The following is a 7705-nucleotide window of genomic DNA, read 5'->3' on the forward strand; positions in this document are numbered from 1 at the left end:
AGAGCATCTATACTGAAGCAGCAGTTGACAGCACAAATGGCTTACAAAATGGACGGAAATGCTCATAAAATTCTCAGCTGAGCGCCTGGTGAAAGTGCAGTTGCAGTACCAGGTTTTGCCAGTGCTTTGAGGGTGTCCACAAAAAGTACCTAAACATGACTAGGTGGGAAAACTGGCATTAAGGTGAAATGAAAACCGCTTTAACCATCATTGAATAAAGTCAATGCTGATGTTATCGGGTTACAGGAAACACACTTGGTTGCCATGGAAGTCAAAACATGGAGGGGCAGGGGCACGTTTGTACACCAAGGGCCTTATTTATGAAAGCCTTGCGCCACCGGTGCGTCACTTTTTCCCATGTTAAAAGTGACGCACCGGCAGCGCAAGGCCTTCATAAATAAGGCCTCAAGATTTTATCTCACTGTTCTTAGTATTTATACTATATGTAAATCAATATGCAAATTGAGACGATTTTTCTTAAATTAGTCTCTGGGGTGGAGGCTTGTATAGAGTAGGTCACATACGACTCCTTTTATACAGTTTGACAATAGTAGTAACTCTTTACCATAATTGTTACATTTGGAGAAGATGCATTGATAGAAACCGAGGACCCACAGCGGAGACAAATGAATACAAAATCAGTGGAACACCCTTTAAGTATTGCCCCACTGCATGTCTCTGATAGGAACCAGAAACCTTTGTCACATTGTGCTCTTAATATCAACAAGGTTTTAGCCTGAGGCAGGGGTACGCAAACTCTTTCAGGCCTAGATGGCTGTGTTATGGCTTGATGGACAGGTGGGCAGTTACTAGACATATGACAAAATCGGCAAATGCCTCGACTGCTCTCCTCTTGATTCCCCTGCCTCTTGTAGATGTAAATGGACCTAGTCTTCCCATCAGCAGAATCACTGCTTCTCCAGCTCTGCCTTTAAAGCAAGCCTTGCATGGACCCAAAGCTGGCGGAAATGGTGTTGGACCACCCTATTAAGGACTGCCCAGCCAATGACATTCCTTCCGGCATCCATGTTGTTTGGCACAGGTAAGGTTTATCGGTGAGCACAGACATAAAAAGTCCACAAACGCCCCCTGTGCATAGGGTGAACACTTTCAGCAGGTAGAGGGTTAGGTAGGTTTGCCCCCAGAAAAATATAAGATCTGATAAGTTTGCCTTGTTGCCGTGGTATTAAAGACCTGCTGTTTTCCCTCCCAAAGTAACCCCAGCCATGGAAGAGGGTCAGAGTGCAGGAGAAAACTTAGGCACATTTGTCCCCAAATTCTGGTTGGACTACTAAATGTTGATGTCCAGAATATCGTGGCACAAGAATACAGAGGACAGCATATCGAAGGATAAGTGCATATAGGGAAGCATAGATTTACTATTCCTAACTCCACATCAATATACTTTGAAGATATACATATATTGGCTAGCTACATATATGAGAAGTATGTAGAAAATCTAATACGTTGATTTTTTAAAGGTACATATTGAAGCACACTCAATCAACTTTTCACAATCCAACTTTAAATCCTATCAATTAGATCGGATATAAAGTAGAGGGGTGTAAAGTTGTAAAGTAGGCTAACTTGCAGCTTTGTGCATTTTCTGAACTGTTCAAGCTTTGTGAAATGCAAAGCTTATGAAGTTCTTTTTTGAAAAGCAAGATGCTGGCATCATCTCACTCAGGTGGTGGATGCCCTTCCTCCACAGTCAACATTGTTTTGCTGGAGTATTTTCTACCTGGTACATCCTGCATCAGGAAATGATCACACCTGGAAGGCTGGAAAGAATAAACCTTATGTTGGAAGGTGGATTATTTGACAGGGTAAGTGGGCACCTACCACTAACAATAAGGCCACCAATGCAATATACGGTCCAGACAAGGTCTCAATAAAGTATTCGCTTGCTTAGCCCTTGGTAGCTTTCAATGATTTTGATGATTGAGAAATTGATGTGCTTAATCCTGCCTTCTTGTTGCTGTAATGTTTAATTCTAATACATATTGTGCTATTAAACACTCTACACTCTCACACTCTACCATTTTCAATTATTTTTTATTTAAGTTCATTTTTAGCCCCTTCATGAATTTTGAGATATGACATGCATGAGGCCTGTATATTGACTATATTGTGCGTGGGCTGCTTCGAGACACACCAGCCCCTAAAGGCCTAATGAGCTCTGCATATAGGCGAGCAGGATTTCAGTAATCACTTGAGTCCGTGGGACTTAATTTCCCATGAAGCCTGGGCCGTCAGCCACTGAGCGTGTCAGCAAATAAGCTCCACGGGTAGCCCAGTTAGCCACGTTCCACCCGCATATCAAGACCGGCTGCCTGCACACCAATTGTTTGGTGGAGGTCTGATGCGGGATGAGGTAGGTTCACTCATAGGTTTCCTACCTTGACAAAATAAGTTTTGAGTGAGGCCAAGGACCTCAGATGCCTTCTGCTGATGCTTCATGGCACCCCTCCCACCCTAGCATTTCAGGTTAATCTGCTGATGGCTACCAAATACGCACCACAGAACCTTGGCTCCCTCATCATTTCTCCACTTTTCAGGCAATAATATTAAGAGGCCTACTCAGACTAGCCCTCATATGGATGAGCACCGTTTAGCTGCACCTGGCTCCCTGCACCAAATATTATTGCATGGGTAATCTAACTGTAAAGTTTTGCTCACCACAGTTTTTACTCCCTAAAGGGTCCTTATGCATTTGACTGGCTAAGGCCTCCCACTTTTATAGTGGATATTCAGCTTGCGATTAATGTGACACATCTTTGGTGCCTCCACACATGTAATAACCCCACCAGGTACGTGTGTGAGATGCACTTAAGATTTTTTGTGTACAAAGCCAAAAGTACTCACGTCACCTAGGACACCCGGGTACCAGTGGATACTATATCCATTGCATACTAGTCCCATGTTTAACATAAGCTGGGGACTATCCCAGAGCCAGACTTTTTATGTCAACGTAGCACAAGATGTCTCAAGAATGCTATTCCGCTACCACATTGAGTGTGTGACTACAGGAGGGAGCGCCCCACCAGATGTACATGATATCTGAACCATCCGAATATAGGGTAAGAAGTATGAGAGTATGTTGTGTTCTATTTTTATGTTTATTTGCATGTTTTCCCTCTACGGCTTTATGTGCATGCACACGTGTGACATTTGCAGTGGTTTGACTTGCTTCACTTTATAGCTTCACAATGTAGCATGACTATGTATGCAATATATTCCCTCTGTTTTTTAAAAAGAGAACATGAGTCTGATAGAGTACAGGGCTGTTTTACTGGTCGAAGGTTCCCACTAACTCCTTCCACTGGGTAAATGGCATTTTGAAGTCACTACTGTTTGTACTATATTGTTATGCCAGTTACTGTCCAGCACCTTATGTTTCTAAGTTTCTGAAGAAAAGTCTCCTTGAGTTGAGTTGAGATCCTTAGGACTCATTTCTGCATCGCAGGACTTCTTAGATAGGCAGGGAACCTCCTAGCCCTGACCAAGGCCCTAGAACCATGTGGGCTTTTAAGGTAGGCCAAAACATGTTGGCTTAACTAGGGTCTTTTTGAGACATTCAAACTCAGCTACAGGACCCAAACTCTGTTTTTGGTTTTGTGTAAGGTACACAATAATTAAAGGAAATTTCCCTGGGTTTACTCTGAGACATTTTTATCTCTTACCTTCTGGATCCCTGCCACATATCTAGCTACAATTTATATAAGAACTCCCATCCTTTTTTTGGATGACTTCGCCATGGTTGTACTATCATACCAGGGTGTGAATTGGTGCTGATGATGAAGCATGCCACTATTAAGTGGGTGAGGCGCCAACTCCAACATCTTTAGATTTCCCCCATGACTGGCCTTTCTGGCAACTCTATCCTAGCTGCCCGTTTGTGTTTGTCATTAGCAACATCTGTCACCTTTCTTTAATCAATTAGATTTTCGCTGTTCCCCAGTCCCGGAGGTCCTAGTTAGGGTATTTGCAGCCCTCTGTAATAGGTCCATTACAGTAACAAACAAACTGGCTCCTGGAAACAAAATAAAGATCTCTAGAGCAGATACATTATCTCATTAGGCTATATTTCACAACCGGCTGGGGTGAGCTGGAGCAATGTCAGTCAAATTTCATATCTGACTTGTGATGACTCTGCCCCAGCATAATAGGTTAATAAAAAGCCCTATGCCATTATGGAATCTAGGATGGCAGGTTTAGGTAATGACATCCACTTTTGTATCGAGAAAAGGAAACATGGTGAAAGTTGCAGGCTTAAGAACAACATGACTTGACGTCCTGTACAGTTGTGCAATCTTTTCAAACAGCAAATGCTTGTTTAACATACCATATGTGAAAGGTGAGATGGTAGTTCAGCTAATGCCCATTGAATTCTTGGCCTCTCAGCTGAGAATTAGTGTGGGTACCACGTTTTACATCAGCTCCTCACACACAACACTGTGGTGTCCCTTAGGGGTCCATCATATCCTCTCTTTTATTCAACATCTACCTAACCCTTTACCACACCTGATTTAATCATTGAACTTCACGTGTTACAACTATGGAGGTGACACCCAAATCATTTTAAAAATGGATTGTCTGGAAGTCCTCTACAATTTAATACTGATGACTACCTAAGGTCCATAAACACATGGATGATGAATAACCATCTAAAGTTAAATACAATAGAAAACTATCAGGCTATCGTCATATGTCCTAAGGAACAGGGGGCTTCTCCAACAGTATGTAGAGTAGTCAGAAACTTAGGGATAATCATGGATTCAGACCTATTTTTGAGACCATATATTGATAATGTCAAACAGAGTGCCTTCTGCACAATGAAAACATCTTCTCATACCGTGGATACCAACAGAAACTGCAAGCAATCTTTCACTCGTGATCTACAAATTTAACTATGCTAACAGCCAATTCTTTGGTGCACCTGTATTCATCACACACAAAATGCAGTTCAACCAAAATGCTGTTGCAAAACATCTGCTCCACCTTTGCCCAATAGAACACATTAATTCAGTCTTGCAATTGCTCCACTGGCTACCTATAGGAGGAAGGACAATGTTCAAGGGACTTTGCATTGTCCACAGAGCCTCCAAGGAAAAGGACTGATATACCTACAAGTTAATATCAAGCAACTCACAAAAATGGACACTCCGCTCCAGGCTTGCACCACTTATCATCATACCACCTGTACCATAAGAAATCCATAGGAGGCACTGCTTTCTCAGTACAAGTCGCCACGCTCTGGAACTCACTCCCAGCTAGCATTTGAAGTATCCAGGAGCATATACGCTTCAAAAGACAGCTAAAATCATGGCTATTTTCAAGACAGCTACACCACCATAAAAAAGAAGTCAGAAAGACAGTAACACCCTAGACTTATTCTGCAGCTCACAATCCACAGATTGGAAACAACCCAACCAGCAAACTACCTTCAACAGGCAGATATGTTAAGGAGGGCTGACCTATGGTTTGCCAGGGTAAAATATAGTACCAGCAAGGGAATTTATTTTGAAGAGAGTTTTCAGAAATCAGATTGTATTTAATACAAAAGCATTAATCTGATTATACCCTATTTGGGGCTGTGTATATTTTTTATAAAGACAAAGTCTGAACAATTCAAATGTAAATGAAAATAGCAACACGGGAAATCTTTATGAAAAATAATTGTTTATGTAAAAATCAATTAGAAGAAATTCATAGGGTACAAATTTTATCGTGAAAATAAATCAGAGAGTATCAAATGTTTAAAGGAATAGATCAATCGACCTCTCAAACATCTGAAACATAAGTCCAATCAAGATGAATAACAAATGATTCCTATTCTATTAATAGTGAAAATCAAGAGTGTTTTTGAACAACAACGTAGAAATGGACTTTGGCAGTCGACGTTTCAGTCTTATGTTGATAAATCCCAAGACCTTCTTCAGGACAATATGTATTTTGTAGCGGTAACCCCTTGCTCAAACGAGCTAACTTCTCTAATCGAGTATTGTGACTTGTAACCAGTTACTTGATTTATGTATGGGTTTATGCAATCTGAATATTTCTTATTACTTCAAGTCAAATGCTCAGCAATCTCTGTTAGCTTCCAAAGATGCCGTGGCACACGCAATTCATGTAATTCAAATCACGAGTGAAGTGTTCCTCAACCAACAGGGATTCAATCGCGTCTGTTGTGATTGTATTAAATACAATCTGATTTCTGAAAACTGTCTTCAAAATAAATTCCCTTGCTGGTACTCTCTACGCTACATACTTTGCCCGAGCCCGCAAGGGTATATTGGGTTACCCACCTTATTGAGCAGGGTAAAATATAGTCATGTAATTTCATATATAAAATGTCTAGCCCATACTAATACCATAGCACTCAGTGATCGACAGCTGATTGAACTTATACCTCTTACATTTACATAAGGCACATTTGCTATGAGGATTGTCCATCACCAGTATTGTGCAGCCAATAAATCAGCCACCGTTAAATGAACAGGCATGGAATAACTGAAGAGATCTGTCACATGCTGTGGGTTGATCAGAGGACTTTAATCTAGTACAAGACTGCAGATCACAAATATCTATACAATATGGCTGCTTCTTTACTTATCATAATGGCACTGATGATGAGGATGACAAAGCCCATCCTAGCAGAACTCTCCACTTCTCGTTCCCTCCAACCGTGACAGTCAGGCCCACTATTATACACAGAATCTCTGATTGTACAACCCAGTGAGCAGCTAAGCAGACACTAATCAAAAGAAATAAGATAAAGGGACATGCAGAGCTTTTCAAAGCTGCCAGCGTACTGAAAAACTACAAACTGTGCACGTGTCTCACGCACCTCACGATCCACCACAATTTATGTGCTGCATCCCATAACACAATATCACGCAAGACATTTAAGGAATTCCCACATATGATCAGAAAACAAAGACAACACCTTTCCAACCACACAGAAACAGATTGACACACTTCAGTCTTTATTTTCACTCTTTTTGTATGTAGGGCCACGGCAATTTTGAGATTGTACAGCTGCAGTATTTTCTGCATAATTATGAATTTGCCTCATTTGCCACATGATCCATCACCTGCTTCATAATCTGCAGATTTTAACAAGAAAAAATGTTTTCAGATCAAACAGATCAAAAGTTACAAAAACACTACAGCATGTGCTTCAGCACAGTGGAAGATCAATCGCAAAGGTTGACAGGTCACCTTTCAGTTACTCACCGCTGTATTCGGATGTGCAACTGGTAATTGGGAAGTGAAACTTTTGCCCAGACAGTTCTAACATGTGTAAAAATTTCAAAATAATGAAGTAATACTAGCACAAACTGTGCAGCATTAAGCCACATAATTTGTGAATTTGCTTGCCACATAATTTAGCCAACCGTGTCACATAATTTAGGCCTCCCCTGCCGCATAGTACCAGTGGTCCTGCCGGTACCCCAGTGAAATTGTCACATAGTTCAGCTTAGAAAATCCTCACACTTTGCAGTCAGAGGAAGAAATGTAAACAACATCTCCACAATATAAGAATAAGCAGCAATTTGTCAGAAGACATAGCATGACATTTAACATATTTCCTTAAACTTGCAGTGAATGTAATAAGATAAAAAAGAACTTTTTATTGATCATTCACTTTCTGAACTTCAGCGTGTTTTTCCCGATTAGACTGTATGCAGTCGAATATGAA

The sequence above is a fragment of the Lissotriton helveticus genome, chromosome 1_1 (assembly GCF_964261635.1).
Source record: "Lissotriton helveticus chromosome 1_1, aLisHel1.1, whole genome shotgun sequence".
Lineage (NCBI taxonomy): Eukaryota > Metazoa > Chordata > Amphibia > Caudata > Salamandridae > Lissotriton > Lissotriton helveticus.